Source organism: Natrix helvetica, assembly GCF_964273705.1.
Source record: "Natrix helvetica genome assembly, chromosome: 3".
Taxonomy (NCBI): Eukaryota; Metazoa; Chordata; class Lepidosauria; order Squamata; family Natricidae; genus Natrix; species Natrix helvetica.
The window spans coordinates 144,208,757-144,230,875 of NC_138549.1; the positions used below are offsets into that span (position 1 = coordinate 144,208,757).

At 43.9% G+C, this 22,119-nt stretch overlaps 1 protein-coding gene across 5 annotated transcripts in view; it reads left to right on the top strand.

Annotated features, from left to right (window-relative positions):
* Positions 1-624: 624 nt before the first annotated feature.
* Positions 625-22,119, top strand: part of TP53INP2 (tumor protein p53 inducible nuclear protein 2) — a 36,935-nt gene continuing 15,440 nt past the window's right edge. For 4 of the 5 annotated variants that reach the window (XM_081946529.1, XM_081946528.1, XM_081946531.1 and 1 more), the window contains exon 1: positions 625-1,029. The gene's annotated coding sequence lies outside the window, so the exon portion shown is untranslated. Of the gene's footprint in view, positions 1,030-4,209; positions 4,268-22,119 lie in introns of those variants that run through there. The other variant, XM_081946530.1, reaches the window with a different exon arrangement.

Consider the following 22,119-nt stretch of genomic DNA (forward strand, 5'->3'; position numbering starts at 1 on the left):
AGCGTGCATGTCTAAGAATGGGAAGGAAATGCAGGCTAGGTAACCACACAATTCTTATGCAAAACAAGTGCAACAATTACTGTGAATTCGTGGATGGTGGCAGACACACATTAGTTAACATAACGTGATTGCCGAACGTTATTGCAAATATCACTTCTACGGGTCTGTGTTTCTTGTTTTTTTTTTTTGACAGGGCGATCCCTTGGAAATCTGAACGCGAACTGAGCAGCTTTTTCAAGATCCTCACTAAGACCTCAGGAGCAGACACAGAAAAAGTTCTTTATTTCACCGGATTCTAAAGCGATCCCATAAGAGGGGTGTCCCCCCCCCTTATTTTCGGTCCTTCGCCCCGCCTGCCTTTCAGATCCCTCGGAGGAACGGATCACACGGATCTACTTTGTATTAAGAGACCTACCTCTGCCACCGCGTCACAAGCCCAGTCTTTCTTTCCACCACGGGTCTCAACACTCACGTGGAGCCTCAGAACTCCCCCCACCGAGGCACAAAAGCCCCGCCTTTCAGCCGTTGGCCGTCTCTGATTGGCTGGGGCGAGCGGTTACCATTCCGGCGGCGGGCGGGCTCCTTTGTGACGCCACAGTCAGCTGTTTGAACGTTCCAATTTCTGAGCCAAGATCAACTGGGGATTCAGCAATCCCCGAAAAATAATAATACGAGGAGTACATTTGGGGAGGGAGCGCGTCCGGATGCAAGGGCATCTGCATGCATTTTGCAGCGTTGCATATCTTCTGGGAAGATCAGAGACACAATTGACATTACCGCCGCAACCTTCTCCTTTTCTTGCTCGTGTCTAATATTTTTTTTTCCCGGTGGGGTGTCTTTTAAAACAAAACAAAAAAACTATCCTCAGTTCTGTTATGAACCTTAGTTGCTGATTTCAATTAAAACTACCTCACAGACTTCGCCTAACGCTGGTGCTGTAAAAAAAAACTTGTAGGATTTTTTAAAATATATGTGTGTGCTTGTGGCGTGATTTACAAAACAGTTGATGACATTAAAAGGCAAGTGAAGGTAAGTGATGCTCTCCCTCTCTCCGGCAGTTTATTTTTAAACTGGAGGACCCTCTCTTTGTGGGAAAGAAGCCCCCTGCGATAGATACTGCATGCTGTAGATGTTGCTCGGGTCTTTGTTTCTTTGTTTTCTGTTTCTTTGGTTCAGTACCGCATGTTTTCTTTTTCGCAGTAGCGTTTGACATTCAGTTTTGATACCGATTTTCTTCCTGGGGTGACATTTTTAATTGTCCTTTGTATTTGGCAGCACATCTTTGCGCCTTGGCGCTTCGTTGTCGATTTCTTAGTATGTTGTTATGGACGCCTTGTGGTTTCATCTTCTGGTTAGCAGGGAGAGAGACCAAGCAGCCTTATTCGGCGCTAGCAGAATAGATCAAGATCTTTGTTTTGAGTTGAGAAACCAGACTCGCTAGGTATGGAGTGGGTGGGGGTCGGGGGGGGAGGCTATTGGTGGCATCTTGTTTACTTTAAACCACTTGCGGGTGAAAACTGATGTGTGTGTGCGCGCGTATCATACGAGTGTTAAGGTTTACGAGGCAGGTTTAAAAACAGGTGCGCTGATTATCCGTTTCGTAACACTTCACAATGAATAGTGTTAGTTCATCGGGGAAAGGAATCGCTATTAAACAAAAGGCTGCCGGGAGGGGGGGTGTCAGAAGGAGCCGGCGAGGAACTAGGGATTTGAGCCGTTTGACTGGCTTCGTCAATGGTGCAAAAAGAGCCTTTTGTCTTTGACTTTCTTTGGGGAACCGTCAAGAAGAGGCGCAGCCAACCCGCAGCAACGACTAAAATTCTGCGAGGGAAGGAAGGAAAGATGCGGAGAGGAGAAAGGGAAGACCAGCTGTGCCTAACGTCCCAGTCCTAATGTCCCCATTTATTTGTACCCATTTCCTGTGTTCTTATTCATGTTTATTATTCTTAATTCCTGTTTTCTTGTACGTGAGTGACAAAATAAATAAATTTTAAAACAAATACCACCCCTCGCCTTGTTGGTGCGGAAACTCGCTTCTCCCCCTCATTGAGGTCGTAGCAGGCGCTGGCGGATTGCAAAAGCTTCCTCGTAAATTAGCTGCAGATCTCAGAGCCGGGACTTTGCGTTCAGTTTTAGCCTTGAGCGCCAGTTTACCCGTAGCTCTGCCAGGGAGGGGATTAATCGCCGCAATCCGGCCCGGCTCGCTAGGTGGGAAATGGGTGAGATGGGTCCCTTACAGCTAATGCCCAGCTAGATGTGGGGCGGATGTTGGCCCGGTTTTGCTCGGTCTCTTCCTTCCGTTCGTGTTGCTTCGCTGGCGATTTCACCTTTGGTGGAGCTGGGCGAAGGGACTGATCGGACCGCCTCTCTGGGTTTAGACGTGCCCAGTGTCCCCATAGTTTTCAGGCGCGTCCTTGGATGGGTAAGGCGGAGAGGCTGGGAAGGACAGGGATCTGGAAGTTCTCCTTTTGAGATCCCTGGCAAGTAGCGTTGGGTAAGACCAGGCAGGGCCTTGCGTTTTCCGAAAGGACTGGACTGTTGAGTGACATCAGCTTCTGGTTTAAAGCCCACCACGTCAGATACAATAAAGCAGAGAATGGGTGTCTTTTTCTCTTTAAAGACGAAACAGAGGTGGGGTGGGGGAAGAAAGGGAGCAATGATGTTAAATGACAACTTTCTAGATCCAGTTCCTAAGGGGAAAGGGGAAGGGGAAAAAAAGAACAAACACCTAATTTCGTGAATGTCACAGTGATTTCTCCTCTTTCTCGCATCCCCCGTTGCCTTCTCTTGCTTGTCTTCTTTTGTTATTCGCTTCTTCGTCAAGGGATTAAGATTAAAAACTGGTTTCTGTTGCCATTGGCTGCCTGGGACTGAAAGCCTGTGCTGACGGTCTCCTCATTTGCATATGACATTGTGACGTCACCAAGGCCAGCCCTTTTCAATCTCCCTCCTCCCCCCCCCCACCCACGCATGCTGAAGCTGTCCTCTTTTGACCTGGGTGGATGGGCTGTCACGTTTTGGAGCGCTGGAGTTTGGGCCTTGGGCCTTCGATAATTTGATGGCAAAGGCCTGCGGGATAGCAATGTCACCTTTTTTATTTTGGTATCGCTGGAAAAGGAGATTTGGCAGGGGTATCAAGTAAAAGACAAGTGGAAGGCTGAGGAGGATTGACATCAAGATCAGCTTATCTTCATTACGGATAGCTTTGCAGGGTAGTTCATATTTCAGTTCATATTTTAGCAAGCATAATTTAATTACAGTGGCTGGGGAAGTCAAATCTTAGATGCATTGCTCAAATGGGATCTGCAAATGTGGGATTTTCTAATAGAAGGGGTGTGTGGGTGTGGAAATTTGGATATAATTACTCATGGTCGTTTGAAATTTATGCACACAAACACACACACACACACACACACACACACATACACTTTATAAAACTATAAACTATAATCTGATCTGAATCAGAGAATTACTTATGTTCTATTATTTGGCATACTTTCAATGGGACACAGAAATAGCTATGACTCTAAAATCCTATTCCACTTAATCTTATTCAGCACCCATTTCAGTGTCTGAGACTTCCACGGGCATTCCCTAATCACATACTGTCACTATGTTTTCTTATCTTCATCTGGAATTGAAAAAGTTATTTTACATTTAAACAGCACTAGGCCTAAATCTCTGTGTGAGAGAAAGGCAGGGGAACAAATGTATTTTGAGATATCATTGTTACGCTGAATATTATTTAATCGGTAAGAATGCATTCTTGAACTGAAAGACCTTGTTTTCATCTCTGCATTGATTAAATAATTAAGCAGATGTTTTTGATTTTGATATTCTGAGAATTATTAAGAGTCAAATTCTAGCACATCTGAAAGATAACAGATTGTGAAAGTCTGAAGAGCAACTTCTAAAATGAGGCCACATTCAAAGAGTCTAGGTTTTCCTGAAATGTCAACATTTTTTGACATGTATGGCTTCATATATTCCAAGTATTATATGCTCTATAGTGTTCACCTGACCTGGATGCCATCTGTTTTTATAGCACGTGATTACATGGGATTCCAAGATGTCTAAAATAGTAGATAAACTAATAATGCTAAGAGACCTGGGAATATATTAATTGCAATAGGAAAGTAAACCACTTCTGGAATAAAATAAAAGTATAAACATTTTACATTTTCTTCTGCAGCTGTATGGACTAGGAAAGTACTTAGACGTTCATCAGTATCCATGAAATTACAAATGATGGATTTGGACACACCAGGTATCTCAAAGATGAACTGCGATTGTAAATTGTAAATGTAGAATAGAATTTCTATGACGTTACTTGGGTTGTTCTAGCTATGGAGTTCAGCTATCAGCTATGTTTGATGGCAGCCTCTTAAATCCATCCAGATATTTAAGAAAAATATCTACCTACTATAGACAAAGATTGTAAAGTCTACATCTTGATATAAGAAATACAGTTGAGTAGAGATACCAAAGTGAGGGGTGAAGTTATTTTTTTGCACTAACTATCTGAATAGAAGCTGATGAATTCCATAAAGATCATAAGCACATACTGTGATCATGACCTTATGAGTATTCTTAGGTATGTTTTGTAAAGTTTTCCTTGGCAACCATTAGTGGTCATTCTGCTCTGAAGTTTCTACTAAAAAAAGTCTTCATTCTAAAAATATTTTTGATTTAAAAACTCTTGACTTGGCTGATTACCAAAATATGCTCCTACCTGCTCCTTTCTGTATCATTTTTTCCCATCCTATGTTCTTATCTAACATGATAATTTTGGAAAGCCTGGGCTTTGTAATACAGAACTCAGAAAAGAATTAAGCTGTGACTTGAAATGTTCAAATCAATGCACAACCCATTGAAATATGAAACAAATTTCCAATAATGCAATAGAGGAGAAATCCAGAAGAACAAAGTGCTAGCACTTTTTTTTTAGAGCTGGTATTGATGTCATCTTCCAGAGTACAAGAATATCGTAATGGATAGAATTCGGTTGCTCTATCAACTGAATGGGGTGATGACAAGATCTTAAAAGCATTAGAGTCAGATTATATAGAACAAAAATAGATGATGCAGCGTCCACAGCATATCATACCCAGCACTTTCTTTGGTCCTCATCAGGCTCAGAGCCTATCTTAACTTTTTAAAATATTTTTTAAACAAAATTAAATAGAAAGATGGCTCATTGTAAACCAGAGTGCCACCTGCTAGCCTCATATTTATTTCCTGCAATGATTTTTTGGAGCAATAAGTATTGGGAAGCTAGAGAGCATGCTGAGAGGCTAGTTTTTGATAAATGTAGAGATATAAGTGACTATATTTCTAGCATAATTATTTTGTGACTAGATAATTCTCACATAGCAACTGTTTTATAAGTACAGGTAGTCCTTGACTTGCAACAGTTCATTTAGTGACTGTTCAAAGTTACAAAAGCACTGAAAAAAGTGACTTGATGATCGTTTTTCACACTTGCGATTGTTGCAGCATTCCCACCATCACGTGATCAAAATTCAGATCGTTGACAACTGAGTTATATTTATGATGGTTGCAATGTCCCGGGATCATGTGGTCACCTTTTGAGACCTTCTGACAAGCAAAGTCAATGGGGAAGCTAGATTCACTTAGCACAGGGGTGTCCAAACTTGGGAACTTTAAGACTTGTGGACTTCAACTCCCAGAATTCCCCAGCCAGCCTGGCTGGGGAATTCTGGGAGTTGAAGTCCACCAGTCTTAAAGTTCCCAAGTTTGGACACCCCTGACTTAGCAACAGTATTACTAAGTTAAAAACTGCAATGATTCACTTAACAACTATGGCAAGAAAGGTTGTAAAACGGAGCAAAACCCACTTAACATTTGTCTCACTTAGGAACAATAATGTTGGGCTCAATTGTGGTTGCAATTTGATAACTACCTGTATGCCTAATGCATTTTCACAAAATTCAAAATATGCCCTCTGCCAAAAATGTTGCTTACTCAATACAGAATTGATCAATAAATTTAAAAAAATAAATAAATGCTGAATGTGGTCTTCTTTTTCTTTGATATTATTCATTCTTGCATCTGTTTAAAAATTAATCCTTTTAAGATGGATTTCATTTCCTACTAAATGTGAGAGATTGGATTTCTACTAACTGAATTACTTTTCTTAAAATTTTACAGTTTCTATACATTCATATTATGCAGTCAGAAAAAGCAGTCCTAATAAAGTTTCAGGAAAATGTGTACAGAATTCCAGCCGCTTGGGTGGTACTGCTAGTCTTGATAAGGAATCATTATGTAAATATTTAAGATAAGCTCCTGTCCTCCAAAGTTGTTACTATACTAATACCAAGTTGTGTAGTTTTCGGGCAGATCTTATAATTCTAAACAGAAAAGTCGCTTTCTCTCTCCCTCTCCCTCCTTGGTATCATGTAATAACTTTGGAATACAGGAGGTTATCTTATCCTTTGTATTTCTTTACCAAATATTCTTTCCTAGTTTTTTCTCCCAGTTTTTCAAGGGCAAAAATGTGGAAGTGTATTCAAAATGAAATAAGAAATTGATTTCCTGTCTAAATTATGCACCAAATGCCTTTCTGCAGCCTGAGAGCCTGCATATATATAGGGATTCAATTAGTTTAGCTAGGAAATGTGAGAACTGCAATACTCATTTTTCTGAAGGTACCAAGGTGAAGAAAATTGTGCCTCACAGCTTAGTTCTCCAATAGCCTGTTCAGCTTTTGTAAATTTTTTCGTTGCTTGTATAATATGTAATAGATATTTTCCTGGGTGATATCAAATTTTGCATTCATATACTTTTAGCTCAATTGATAAAGTGAATGAGACTATATCCTGCATTTCCAGTTTCTTACACACTAAGAAACTTTGCAGTATATATTGGTGTTGGTTTTTAAACCTGGCCTGTTTATTGCTTCGTACAATCAAGCAATATGAGAACAATTATGTGTATAATTTAATATCATCTTTCTGATAAAGTTTAACAGAGGATTTCAGACTGTATTGGTCATAAGCATCGACAGCCATTTGATTATTTAGAATTACAATTATCTGTTTACATCTTTGTCCTGTCCAATAGATAATCTAATACATTCAAAATTACCAGATGAGGTAAGAATTAAAGATAATGACAATAAAATAAAAGTGGGCTAGAAAAGTAAGTGAATGTTGTAATTCCACAAAATTTCCCTCAAAAGAAAAATAATTTGTATTGGCTGCAACTCTCTTTTTTGCTATTGGTACAGGTAGTCCTCTATGTATGACCATTTGTTTAACAATTGTTCAAAGTTACAACAGTTAGATTGGGTAAAGGAAGACACAAAAGGCTAGCAATAACAGCTCTTTATTGAAGTACGTGCAAACATCCACTGAAGAGAGATGGTCGGCCAGCTCCCCTTTTTAAATGGGAGCTGTCCAGCCTCTCAGCCAATCAGGTGCTCCTCTGTTCCCGCCGGCAACAGAGGACCTGAGTGGAGACTTCTATTGTTCAGCCGCAATAGAGGGGGAAGTATCTAACATCAACAGCTCTTTAAAGAAAAGGACTTGTGATTGGTTCCCCCACTTATGACTGTTGCAGCATCACCACATCCAGGTGCTTGGTAACCTGCATGTATTTGTGATGGTGCAGCATCCTGGGGTGTCACATGATTGTCATTTGCAACTTTCCCAGCCAGCTTTTGACAAAGACAATGGGTGGAGATGGATTCACTTAACAACCATGTGATTAACCACAGCAAAAATAAATATACTGTATGTCAGGGGTGTCCAAACTTGGCAACTTTAAGACTTGTGGACTTCAACTCCCAGAATTCCCCAGCCAGCTCTGCTGGCTGGGGAATTCTGGGAGTTGAAGTCCACAAGTCTTAAAGTTGCCAAGTTTGGACACCCCTGCTGTATGTAAAACTGGGCATGACTCAATTACCACAGTCTTAATGCTGGGAGTTCCAGTCTCAATTTTGATCGTAAGCCACAATTAGTATTGTTACTAATTAGATACACTTTTTCAGTTAAATTTAAGAGAGACACTCCACTCTCAGATCCAGAAAAGTTTACTTGGGATAAGTTTTTCCCCCACCTCACTCACAAGTCTCAATCAATTGCTGACTGGGGAAAGGGAAGCGATGTTCACATAAATTGGTGACAAGGAGGAATTAAATTATCCCTAATGTGAGAGATGCATGTAGGACATAGCTGAGAGCAAACCAGAAGGAAGATCTAGAACAGGGCTCTTCAAACTTGACAGCTTTAAGACTTGTGGACTGCAACTCCCAGAATTCTTCCTCCAGTCATGTTAGTTCAGGAATTCTGGGAGTTGAAGTCTTAAACTTGCCAAGTTTTGAAGACCCTTGATCAAAAGCAATGTATGGTAAAGTTGTATAAACATTAGAAAGCAAAAAGACAGGGCAAGTTTTAAAGCCTTTCTGTTTTTATAGAAAAACAGGCTTTATTGATGGTTTTCCATTTCTCAAGTTGTATAATTGGGCTGACAAAACTGGCATTATGCTTTGGTGGTGAGTCAAGGGGAGTGTCCCTTAGGCAAGCCTCCATGAAAACCGCTTCCAATCGATGAAGAGACCGTGAGGTTTTCCTTCCCTTGGAACAATGGTTTTTGCAGATAGAAATGGTTGTGATATGGATCAGTCACCTGAGGCACATCTGCTTCACTTTGCCTCCATCAAGGAAGTGCAACATGCCTAATATAAAATTTAATTTTAAAAAAGGAAGAGTAATGTGCCTTTTCAAGATGAACCATCTTGCTAAGGCAGATCTGTACCCACTACTGTTCAAACAGAGACGGGCGGGTCTTTTGTCAAACAGAACACCCTGCTTGCTGGTCCTTCCTTAAAAAGAAAGCTGGGCCAGATGGCCTGTAAGGTTTTGTCAACTATGATTCTAAGTTAATCTGGACAATACAGAGTTCGGCAAGACACCCATGTGGGCAGGCAGAACTATTTAAATGAGTGGTTTCCCACTACATACCGAAGATCTTTGTCTGGAACAGTGGTGGGTTCCTACCGGTTTGGACCGGTTCAGCTGAACCAGTAGTGGTTTGGCAGCCTGGGTTGCTGGAACCGGCAGCAACCAAGGCCTGCTACGCCCCCCAATCGATTCTCCACAACAGCGCCATCTTGATTTTTGGTTATGCGCATGCGCAGAACAATTTTCATTGTACAAGTTTTATTTTTCTCACATTTTTTTAACATTTTGCACGTGCGCAGACTTATTTATTTGCAAATGTGCACACGCGTGAGCAAAGCAAGTGTGCACATGCAAAATTTGTGCATGCACTGAACTGGCAGTAATGCTGACAGCAACCCACCCCTGCTCTAGAACAATGTTTTAGAAGGATTGGTTGTGTCTGAAAGGTTTTGAATTTGATGAAGGAAATTACCCAATGTATTTTAAGTTCCATACCAAAATTTGGAAGACTTTAACTGGTCCTTATGCTAGAAAGGAGAGGAAAGTCACTGTCTCCCATGAGTTTAATCTCCTCTCCCTGACAACAGATGGCTATTAAGCTTACTGACCCATAATCCCAATGGTATCATTTCCTCCTCCCCCTTGGAAGGGAAAGGGGGATACATATGGTTATTTCCCCCATCCAGCCTTATCCTGGGGCAGATGCTTTCAGAAGTAGGTCATCTACAGATGTCTACTCAGCAGGTTTATTTTGTTCATGCCCCAGCATAACCAAATTTCTAATATTTCTGATCCCGAAGGCGCTTACGCATTTCTACCTAGATGTTCACAAGTAAATATGTCGTTTAAGTGGATTCTTGGGGCCAGCAAGGAAGACATGGCATAAAACGAAGGTTATGGCTACTACCTATTTATGATTGATTTTATTTTGCTACAGATGGGACTTTCAATTAAATACAGCAGTTGTACAAGGCTCTTGTTAGTGTTTCAGCCAGTTCTTCTTTTATCAGAGTACTCTATTCCAAGAGATCTGTGGGGAAAGATCAAAAAATCAAGATGGTTTCTGTGACTATATATTATTCAATTACCTATAAAAACGGGGATGATGGTGCTTCAATTGCTTAGTTGTAGCCACTGTCTTTGCCTTTTTCACACACACGTCACACTCAAATGTTCATGTTCTTTTCCATTATTCTTCTCTGATGCTTGAAAATTGTGAGGATTTTCAGTCTTTAGTTACTATTCTGGAGGATTTTTCCACTGTTGAATATTTTTTTAAATATTCTGTGAACCTTAATTTTAATGGATCTACTCTGAAAAAAAGGAAAACTCCTTCTTTGAATCAAGCTTCATTTCTGCTCACTTCAAGGGTACATTCATGTACCTCTTTTGGCAATAATACTGATGTGGGTTGCCACTGACATTTTCCTAAATGTTTTTGCAGATATTTCCTGCTGGTCCTCTATCTACTGTGTTTCCCCGAAAAAAAAACCTGGGTCTTATATTAATTTTTGCTCCAAAAGACGCATTGGAGCTTATCTTCTGGTTAGGTCTTGTTTTCTGGGGAAGTACAATACTAAATGCATACGTCTGGCTGACGATCGTAACTGAGTCTTATTTTGGGGGTAGGGCTTATATTATGAGCATCCTGAAAAATCACGGTAGGGCATATTTTCCAGTTGGGTCTTATTTGGGGGGAAATAGGGTAAGTGTTAACTGAATTTACTGGTTATCTTTTAGATAAAGAAGTCAGGTACTGCCACCATCAGTCTTGGTGAGTGCCTTAGGTATAGGACTAAATTTGATAGTCATCCATTGTGTTTACAAATTAATTAATAGCATGTGTGTGTGTGTCTGTGTGTGTGTGTGTGTGGCCCTGGATCAAGCCCAGGTCATGTGTCACCTTTTGACTATGGACGAGGAGGCCATCCCCTGGACTAAGCTGGTGTGCAATTTGGGAGTTGTCCTGGACTCACTGTTCCTGCTCAAGGTATTAGGTGGCAGCTCTGGCTACCAAGGCCTATGCTCAGCTTTGTCACGTGTGCCAATTTCACCCTTTTCTGGACTGGGAGGCGTTGCCCAGAGTTATTCATGCTTTGGTCACTTCCCACTTGTATTTCTGCAGCACACACTACAAGGAGCTGCCATTGAAGACCATTTGGAAATTACAAGTGATCTACAATGTGGCAGCACATGCAGTGACTGATTCTATCCCTAGGTTTACCCATGTTATATCCTTGCTGTGCAAGTTGCATTGGATCCTAGTCTCCTTCCAGATGCCATTCAAAGTGCTGTTTATTTCTTTTAATGCCCTATATGACATGGGGTCAGGTTATGTGTGACACTGCCTCTCCCTAAGAACATCTGCCCCTTCTACTAGATTGAATAAGATGGGCACATCCTTAATCTCTTCCCATAAGTGTTGCCATCTATGGGATCCAGGAAGTTGCTTTTTTCATAGTAGCCACTACCTTATTGCACCCTTCCCCCTGAAATTTGGTAGGTCCTCACAATATTAAACTTCCCAAAAAGCACTCACAACCTGGCTCTCCCCACCCACTCACCCACCCCAAGCACTAGGACAGAGTGAGCTAAATTTAGTTATGGTATCAGGGTTTACTTATTTTATATTTTAATATCTCTTATTTTAATATTTTTATTGTACAGATGTGGTTTTATCTCTTTCCGTCTGCATTTCCCCCATCCTCACTTTGAATGGTCAACATAACAGTATTATCAGGATTAGCAGATGTTAATCCTCTCCCTAAACCCTTTTCAATTGCTAGTGTATTTTACTTTCCAATTTAAGGGGGAACTTTGTAAGATCTCTTGATAAAATCCTTGCCACTGAAATAATGGTGAAATGGAAGGATTCACCCCACCAGATAAAGTAATTCCAATCCAAATTAAATTTAAATACATCTCTCTGATCCAAATTAAACATCAATATGATCAATCTCTGTGGCTCAAAGTATGTGCATTTCCACCACTCCAAGTAAATGGAAAGTAGATAACATGTTGTGTTGGTGAAGTGAAATCTTACAGATGCCTTCATAAAAGAATGCTCCAAATTCTAGCACCTTATCAGGAGACCATTTCAATCAGATTCCATTTGCCTTCCATTTGTTTTTCATTGTAATAAAAGCTGGTAGAAAGGCTGTGGCATTTGGCAAGTAACAGCTCCGGTTATTGTCCCATTTATTGGTTTTATTTGCAAAGCCAATACTGTCTTAGGCTGCATTACAGAGGGATAGAATCAAGATCACGTGAAGTGTTAATACCACTTTATAATGCCTTAGTAAAAGCACATTTGGAATACTGCATCCAGCTTTGGTTGTCACAGTGTGAAAAAGATGTGGAGACTCTAGAAAGAGTGCAGAGAAGAGCAAAGAAGATGATTAGGGGACTGGAGGCTAAAATGTATAAAGAACAGTAGCTGGAATTGGATATGTCAAGTTTACTGAAAAAGGAGGAATGGGGTGACACGATAGCAAAGTTGCAATGTCCAAGGGCTGCCATAAAGAAGAGGAAGTCAAACTATTCTTCAGAGTACCTGAAAGTAGAACAAGAAGCAATGGATGGAAACTAATCAAGGACAGAAACAACCTAGAACAGCGATGGTGAACCCTTTTGGCTCGCGTGCCATAAGGGGGGTCGTGCATGGGCGTGCTACACCCATAATGCAATGTGCGACAACCCCCACAGTGCACATGCGCGCATGAAGGCGCTCCCGCCCATTTTTTGCATGCTTTTTTCGCCCTCCCCAGGCTCCAGAGGCTTTATAGGAGCCTGGGGAGGGTGAAAACAACCTCCCCTCCCCGCCGGAGGCCCTCCGGAGGCTCCTGAAGCCTCTGGAGCACAAAAATCCAGCTCTACAGGCAAACCGGAAGTTCGGGAACGGACATCTGGTTTGCTTGTAGGGCCGGTTTAAGTCCTTCGGGGACTTCAGGGGACTTCCGGAGGCTTCCCTGAAGGCTCTGGAGGACTAAAAACTGCCCAACAGACAAACCAGACGTCGATTTCCTCGTAGGGTCATTTTTTGTCCTCCAGAGCCTTTAGGGAAGCCTCCAGAAGGCTCCTGAAGACTCCAGAGGACTTAAACCGGCCCTGCGAGCAAACCAGAAGTCTGTTCCTGAACGTCTGGTTTGCCCATAGGGCTGGTTTTTTGCCCTCCGGAGGCTTCAGGGAAGCTCCTGAAGCCTCCGGGCAGGGGGGCGGGGGAGGCTGTTTTCGCCCTCCCCAGGCTCCTAGAAAGCCTCTGGAGCTGGGAGGGAGAAAAATGGCCTTAAAAAAAAAAGGCTAAAGTCAGCTGGCCAGCACCCACATATGCACTGGCCAGTTGAAAGGGCAACGCATCGCGTGCCCTGACAAATGGCTCAGCGTGCCACCTGTGGCACACGTGCCATAGGTTTGCCATCCCGGACCTAGAACAAAGGAAAACTTTCCTGACAGAACAATTAATCAGTGGAACAAATTGCCTCCAGAAGTTGTGAATGCTCCAACACTGGAAGTTTTCAAGAAGAGATTGTATAACCATTTGTCTGAAATGCTATAGGGTTTCCTGCCTGAGCAGGGGGTTGGACTAGAAGACCTCCAATGTCCCTTCCAACTTGTTATTCTGTTAACATCCGTCATTCCTTCACTTCTGATGTACATTTCTTAGAATTCTTTCCTGGCCCCAGTTCCTTTTAAAATATGACTCCCATTTATGTGTGATTTAATATTTCTTAACTTCTTTGAAATTTAATTAAACTCTCCAGAGCTCACATGGCAGATGTTTCATGGAACTATATTTCCTCTGCTTGTAGATAGCGGAAGTGCAAGAGCGCTATTTTCCCTTTTTAATAGAAAAAAAATGATCGGGCAAGTTTTAGATTCATCAGCTGAGTCAAATAATAAACGAGAGCATCAAGTGAATTTCAGAGCTTCATTACTGGGAAGTTCTATAATGAAATCATGAGTTTTGTCTGGTATCCTTCAGCCCATTTAACATTCTAGATCAGTGATGGCGAGCCTTTTCGGCACCGAGTGGTGCTCATCTGGAGCGCAACTCAGAAGAGGAGCTGCCCAGGGGGCAGGCGCATGCTGGGAAATGAACTTTTGGTTTCTGGCACATGCACGCACACCGGCCAACTAGTCTTCCAGTTACTGGCACGCATGCATGTCCAACAATCAGCTGGCCAGAAAATGCAAGACCAGCTCTTCCAGTTTCTGGCAGTGCCACACACGTGAAAGCCATCTGATCATTGTGTGCGCATATGCGCCAGAAACCTGGAAGTGGAATAGGCAACGCCATGTGTGCCAGGCGACATGGCTCCATGTGCCACTTTGGGCACGCGTGCCACAGATTCACCATCACGCACGGTTCTAGTTTTTTAAATGATGCTGACTAGGGAATTCTAAACATCTAAAACTTAGCAAGGTTGAGAGACATTACCCTAGAAATCAGATTGCTATAGACAATCGTGAGGAGGCCAAGTAACTGAGTATGGTAAAAAATAAACATACATTCCAGAGTCTCTCATTCAAAAAAATGCAAGAGAAAAATCATCCAGATGAGATAATACCACAAGCCTGTTTGACCGTAGAGGCTACAAAAAATAATGGCTATTTAGCACTTCTGTGGGAAACCATCAAAAAGTACCAGGAATGAGGGCGTCACTGGAATGTCCTCAGAAAAGAGCTGTAGCAAACTTTTTCTGTACTGAAAGCTCTTTGTTTCTATGCGGTCACCAGGAGCTTGATGTGAAAGTATTTTTACTTTTATAGTCACCTAAAAAGCCTGACTAGTTCATTTTTAGTTGCTGCAAGCATACTGGGAGAAAGCTTTAGCGAAGCATCACTAACACAGATTGATCGATGTGACGTTAGTTACATAACTGTGATTGGTTGGTCCAGGATGAAGGAACTCTTAGTTAGCATGGACTGACTGCTGCTATGCAAGGGGATAACTGTAAAAATAGCTCTTGGTAACAAAATGAGTGAAGGAAAGACAACAAATTGGGTGCATTCACGCAACATGCTGAACCAGGTCAGTTCAAAACATAGGAAATACAGTTGCTCAACATGCTTAAACTTGGTTATTACTGTATCTTTTCTGTTTTCTACCCTTTAACATATTATAGACCAGGGGGGTCAAACTCTATTTCATTGAGGGAGGCATCAAGGTTATGTTTCACCTCGGGGTGGGGGAGCTGGCTGGGTGTGGTCAGAGTAGTTAGGCGTGGCTGGCTTGACATCATTCCTGTCGGGGACACCTGTGAAGGCCCAAGCACTCTGCCAGCGAAAACGGGTTTCTGAGCTCCGTTTTCGGCTGCCACGGCGTTCTGCAACCTCTGCCAGTAAAACACCATTTTTACTGGCAGAGGGTTGCAGGAGGCTGTGGCAGGCCGAAACGGAGCTTGGGAGCCCATTTTTGCTGGTGGAAGCACCACTGGCTAGTCCTTCACTGTTTCAAGGGTGGCCCTGCAGGCCAGATATAAAAACCCTGCGGGCTGGATTCAGCCCCCGGGCATTAAGTTTGACACCCCTGCTATAGACACTCAGTCCACTTGGTTATTGTTCAGAACATTTTAGGGCTACCAGAGCTTTACCCTGCCAAAAGCTTTACCATTAACAGCAGCAATGAAATGCTTCTTTCTTAATGTCTGAAGAAGCCCAAATATGGTAAGCCTAGAGTTATGTAAACCTAAAAATGGGTTGAGTAACCATGAGAGCTGGGTGAACAGAGCAACTTTGCATTACAAATATGAATCAATGTGATGCTTTGTTGTGCTGTGGGGAGTAAAATTTTGGGAGATTAGCTTCTGAGGCTCTGAGAGCTCAAAATGACTTTAGTGGCAAACAATGATCCTTTGAAACAGGACACATTTCACAGAAGTTGGGACAAACTGTTTCATTGGAGAGTGTGTGTATATATATATATATATTTAAAATAAAAATAAAAAGTACATTGGCCTTTGGGGCAGAAGTTGCCTGGCTCCCTCAAAATGGCAGGATAGAAAAAGGTGGAATAATATATCTATATAAATAAAAATGTAATGTTGTTTGTTCAAAATCTCAAATCTCCGAAGGTTCTTCACCGATTGCTTTGAAATTTTGACACAACGTTGCATTCAAATACGCACATGTTTTTTAATATGTATATTATATAGATGTCACACCTGTGACAGGTAAAAACATGCTTTTCTCCCCTCTCCCACCGGGCCTTTGCTGTCTGAGGCGGGGTGGCGCCATCGCCTTGGCTGCCTCCCCCGCTCTTAAGCCAGCCTCCCCCCGCCCAGATCAGTGGAACTCCAGAGGAGATGGAGGCGGAGCATCTCCTCAGCCCGGCTGGCCGCACGCACTCTCTACCATCACCTCACAGCGAGCCAGCTACGGCCTCTCCAAGGCGGCTCTGACGGGGAGTGGCAGCGGCATGTCAGCCTGAGGCGCAGTGGGGCTGGGGCGCCCGTTGGGTGCCCCGTCAGGTGGGGGCATCTCTGGATGGGGCCACGGCTGGCGGGGGCTGCCTCAGGTCCATCCTCCTCCTCCTGCTCCTCAGGGGACGCCAGGTGTCTCCTCTCGCCGCCGCCGCTGAGGGAAGCTGGGTCGGGGGCGGTGGCCACCTTCTTCTCCTCTCTTCCTCAGCCCGGCTGGGCTGGCGCCTGAGGGAGGTGTCATCATCGTCGGTGGTAGCGTCGGCCCTTCCGCCGGCCCCAATGCAGCAGCAGCCACAACAGCCTGACTCAGCGGCGGAGGCGCGGGAGAGGAAGAAGATGGCGCAGCCCGCGATGCTGCCTTGGCGGGCTGGCAGCAGCAGCAGCAGCAGCACCAGCTTGGAGGACTTCCCACCCAACCTGATGGCTCAGCCGACGCCGCCTCCCCTGGCTTCCGATGCCGCCTCCATCTCGGTCTCCTCCTGCCCTCCTCGGGCATCTCCGCCGCAGAGCCTGGCGCTGCTCTTGCAGGGAGGAGGAGGCGTCGGGGGTCCGGCAGGCGCCCAGTTGAAGAAGAAGAGCAGCTTCCAGATCACCAGCATGACCCCAGCGCAGATCTCGGCCAGCCTCAGCTCCAACAACAGTATCGCCGAAGACACGGAGAGCTACGACGACCTGGACAAGTCGCACACCGAGGACTTCTCCTTCTCCGAGATACTGGACGTCAAATCAAATCAAATCAAATTTTATTTGATTAGCCGCAACCCTCTCCCGAAGGACTCGGGGCGGCGTACAGTCGAAAGATAAAATACACATAGGACACACATACATACGAAAAAACAAGGACAATTACATTTGTGCATGGAGGAGAGTAGACCTGCAAGTGAAAGACAATAAACACAGCTAAAAACACAGTTAAAACACAGTTTAAAATCCCCTAAATAAAATTGCTGAATTAAAAACCCCTCAGGAGCGTAACGAAGTTATGGTTGGGCCAGGCCAGATATTTGAAAAAGGTGGGTCTTGAGCTTAACACGGAAGGAGCGGAGGTCTGTAGTGGTCCTAATATCCGGGGGGAGGTCATTCCACAGGGCTGGGCCCGCCACAGAGAAGGCTCTGCTCCTAGGCGCCGCCCCATGACATTGTCTAGTGGACGGCACCTGGAGAAGTCCCTCTCTGTGCGAGCGAATAGGTCGTAGGGATGTATGGGGCAGAATACGGTCCCGGAGGTAACTAGGTCCTGAGCCATGGAGCGCTTTAAAGATCGTAATCAAAACCTTGAAACGCACTCGATAGACCACAGGAAGCCAGTGCAGCTCGCGCAGGTGTGGTGTCACGTGGGAGTACCTGGTGCTCCCCATAATCACCCGCGCGGCCGCATTCTGGACCAACTGTAGTCTCCGAGTGCATTTCAAGGGAAGCCCCATGTAGAGAGCGTTACAGTAGTCCAGGCGAGACGTCACCAGCGCATGGGTGACTGTGCGTAGAGCGTCCCGGTCCAATAGGGGGCGCAATTGGCGCACCAGGCGAACCTGATGGAACGCCCCCCTGGCCACAGCTGTCACATGTTCATCCATGGACAGCTTGGCATCCAGGAGGACGCCCAAATTGCGCGCCCGCTCCACGGGGGCAAGTTGAATGCCCCCAATGGCCAGAGATGGAATTATCTGGTTGAACCGGGGAGCCGGGACCCACAGCCACTCCGTCTTGGAAGGGTTGAGCCTGAGTCGGTTGTCATCCATCCAGACCCGTACGGCTTCCACACACCGTCTCGCTCTCCCGGGCCACTGACTTGGGAGAGCCCGAGCGCAGCTCCTCCGAGGAGACGTTCAACAACTTCCACGAGGCTGACAGCCCCGACGCAGTCTCCCCCAACCAGCCTCGCCTGGCCCAGCAGCCCCGAGGCCTGACCAACAGCAGCACCCACCCACCGCCCCACTTACACTCACGGGGTCTGGAGGGGCCCCATCCAGCCCATCATTCCAGAGGCTGCCCGTCGCAGGGAGCTTGGAGGGCACCAGGGCGGGGCCTGCGGGAGTGTCCTCCGTGGCGGCTCTTGCAGGGGCCACCGTGGCTCACTTCCATGCCTCTGCCGGGGGAGTCATGGCCATGCAGCAAGTGGCAGGGCCCGCCAGGTGGGCAAGACCCTCACGAAGCTTGCCACTGCTGGTAATGGCATGGCCCTGCCCGAAGGGAATGTTTCTTTCTTCGCATGCTTTTGGTAAATGGGCCTGGTCCAACGTCTTTCCAGCAATTGAAAATTGTTTCTCACATGGACAATTATATGTTGCATGTTCTATAGTCAGCAAACCAGATAATCTCTATATCTGCACAGACAATGGAACAACAAAAAATATTGTATACCCACAAGCTTTGTGAAATTAAACATATTAGAAACTTGCTCTTTCTCTTTTCTTTCTTTTCCACTTAACCAGACTGGGCCACAGCAACACGTGGCCAGGTACAGCTAGTAAATAAATAAAGCCAAAACCTGAGTAAAGTCTGTAGAAAAACTAAGATAGGTTTGGAAAACGATAAATTAAATCATTCATTAGTTGCTCATATGATTGCTTATCACCAGAGGTGGGTTGCTCCCGGTTCGGACGAACCGGTAGTGAAATTCAGGCCTGGGTCGCAGAACCAGCAGCGACCCAGGCCTGCCACATCCCCAAACCAGTTCCCTTGCCACCACCGGGCCACCGCCATTTTGGTTGCTAATGACTGTGCATGCGCAGTTCACTGTAAATTGTTCTGTACATGCGCAAAAAAAAATTTACATTGAAAATGCATGAGTGAAGTGAGTGAGTGTGCACATTGTGGGTGCGTTGCGAACCGGTACTAAAACTGGGAGCAACCCACCCCTGCTTATCACATTGAGAGTTGCAGTTTTCTGGCACTCTGAGGAGGGTTCAAAGAGCTTACTCTAGTTTTTTCTGGAGCCACCTGAAGTCCTGAAGCTTGTACACCTCTGCTCCATATAAACGCAAACATTTTACTAATCAAAGTCCTCTTGCACTTGATGTGGGGGTCCTTGCAGTGGTCTCCGGCCACTTTGCAATTATTAAAGATATGCTCTGTTCAGGTACTCTTTTGATGTAAATAACATCAGGGGGAGAGTGTGTGATCCCTGCCATTCCTCTGGGATCCCTTGTTTGGTCAAGCAGCCCATGCAGCCCATAGGTTGGGAGCATGTGTGTAACAAAAAGCTAAACTTCCATAACTTCTCATAATTGTGAGACCTGATTTGGAAGGAGCCATTTAAGGTCATGGGATTTCACACTGTGCTCAGTGCAGGAATTCCTGAGTTTCTTCCTTATTATTTAGCCTAACACTTTGGTAACTACTTTTCTCACAAATGCACCATTCTTTTCAAGAAAAAGAAAGCTGGCCTTTTACCACTTACTATTGTGAAAATAAGATGCGAGCAATGTTTTATTATTATTGAACGCTCCAGCCTCTTGTTTTGGATAAACCTCTGCTTCCCTTGCCTCTTGTTCTCGTTCTGCAGCCTCTCTTGAGTTTGTGCTGCCTTGATGCTTCAGTGGTCAGAATTCCCAACTAACATGGAAGTCTCAGTGCATGAGAAGCTCATGTTCCATGATTGCTTTTCATATTCCTTCTTCTCAACCACCTCCCTGCTATGCGATGGGAATGGATCCTCATCCCCACCCAATATTCTTATCAATCTTTTTTCGGTGTCATTAATGGGACTAAATTGCAGAATGATTTGCTGATGGAAAGGCTAAAGAAGATCATCACCTTCCTTGCTGAACTTCTCTTTGTAGGATTCCATTCAAGGCTGGATGACCCAAAGGTGCTTTTTCAAGAGGCAACTGGACTTTTTGGTTTTTCTTTGAAATGTTTCGCTTCTCATCCAAGAAGGAACTTTGGGACAACCATGACTTGGATGCCTGAGGATCTCTGTAGACATTCAAGACTGGAGTTGAAGGAACCCTGGGAGAGTAACATTCAGATACTCGATTATAAAACAAGAACTTGTGCAAACAGCATCTTCGCTACTTTCCACTTAATGAGAATTCCTCCACAGACTGAATTGGAAAAGAGTATCCTACTCATGCAAAGACCTTCATGCTTGGCAGTAGCATATATCTAGGACCATTTTTTTTAAAATTCCGTGCTGTTTGGTATTTCATGAGTTCCAGAAATTGCTATTTTTCACAAGAAGAGTACTGTGCTAGCACTATAATTAATACACATTAATGCTACTAATACTTTTTCCCAGAACAACAGTCCTATGACATAATTGCTTTCGTTTTTTTCCCATCATTGAGGCTGGAAAGACTTTTGCTTGCATCTTCTGAAGCACCAAAGGCCATGGCTCTGAGTCAAACATGGTTATTTTAGTATGTAAGGCAAAATAATTGCACTAGCACCTCCCCAATCTCCACTCCAGGCAGTATAATAATATTTACTAGGCAATATGATGCTACCAAATTGGCTGCCTGAGGCAGCTACTCATTCTACTTAATGGTCAGGCCAGCTTCTAAATGTATCTGACGAAAGCTGTATTGAATAAGCTTACCATCTGCTCAGAAATATAATCCAAGTTTTTCTGAGCCTGGAACACACAAGACCTCCACGATACATGAATAACTAAGAACAGGTACTCGTGTTCCATTGACCACAATAGGGAAACAGGTTTTGCAAACCAATAGTGTGATCTTAAACATGGTTACTGGAATGGGAATCTGATAGAACCACTGTAGATAAGTATTTGCTTCTTTTATTTGTTTGTTTAATTACCTTACCGTATGTGTCTGCTCTTCTCACAGCAGTGACTCTGCCTGGGATGTATGTATGCTTAGGAATGTTCTTGTTGGAAGTCTGTTGAAATAAATGGGCTTTGTTTTTAAGAGTAAACAAAACATAAGATTGGAGATATGAGTTAATGCCAGTATACTTACTTCATAAACATGTCAGATAAATGATTCCTGTGCCAAGCTGTTCATTGTCTTCTGAGACCTATCCTCTGCTGTTTACTCCTCTTACTGGATTCATTCACAAGTGTTAGCTTAGATATAGATTTGCTGTCATCATAATGGCTTCCATTGAAGTTCCTTCCTTAGGTAATTGCTTCAAGCCAACCTTGCCATGGATAGGTCCCAGAAGACAATGAACAATAGGCTTGGGATAGAACAAATGTTATCATGAAGGAAAGAAAGGCAACCATCTGTTGCCGAGTGAAACCATCGTCTTTTGCAAATTTAACTGGATAGACACATTGGGATGAATCAAGTGAAACTTCTGCAGACAGCAGAAGTGATGCTGTCTACAGAAGGCAGCATCTGGAAAAAGGCCTAATTTCTGTAAGATGCGATCGATATGTCCACTCATTTGAACAACTTCTAGAGTACATGAAGAATGTTTTTGGCTAGGAAATCATATCATGCCATTCCTGACTCAGACTTTCCTTTCCTAAATTCTTCACTCCAGAATTCCCTCTAGAATAAGTTCTATATCATTGCACCTTCTAACTGGGTGAGATATGCATTCTTTGAGATAAACTAACTATAGCTTTAGAATTCTAATCTACCAAGAGTTTGGCAATAATAACTACAATTAGAAACTTCTGGAGGACACAACATTGGAGAAGACTGGGATCAGTGGTGGGTTCCTACCAGTTCGGACTGGTTTGCCCTCCAGAGATCATCCACCAATGCGACCAAGGCCGTCTCCGTGCTGTGTCCGGGCCGGAAGCCGGACTGGCGCGGGTCTAGATAATCAGATTCTTCCAGGTGACGCGGGAACTGCTG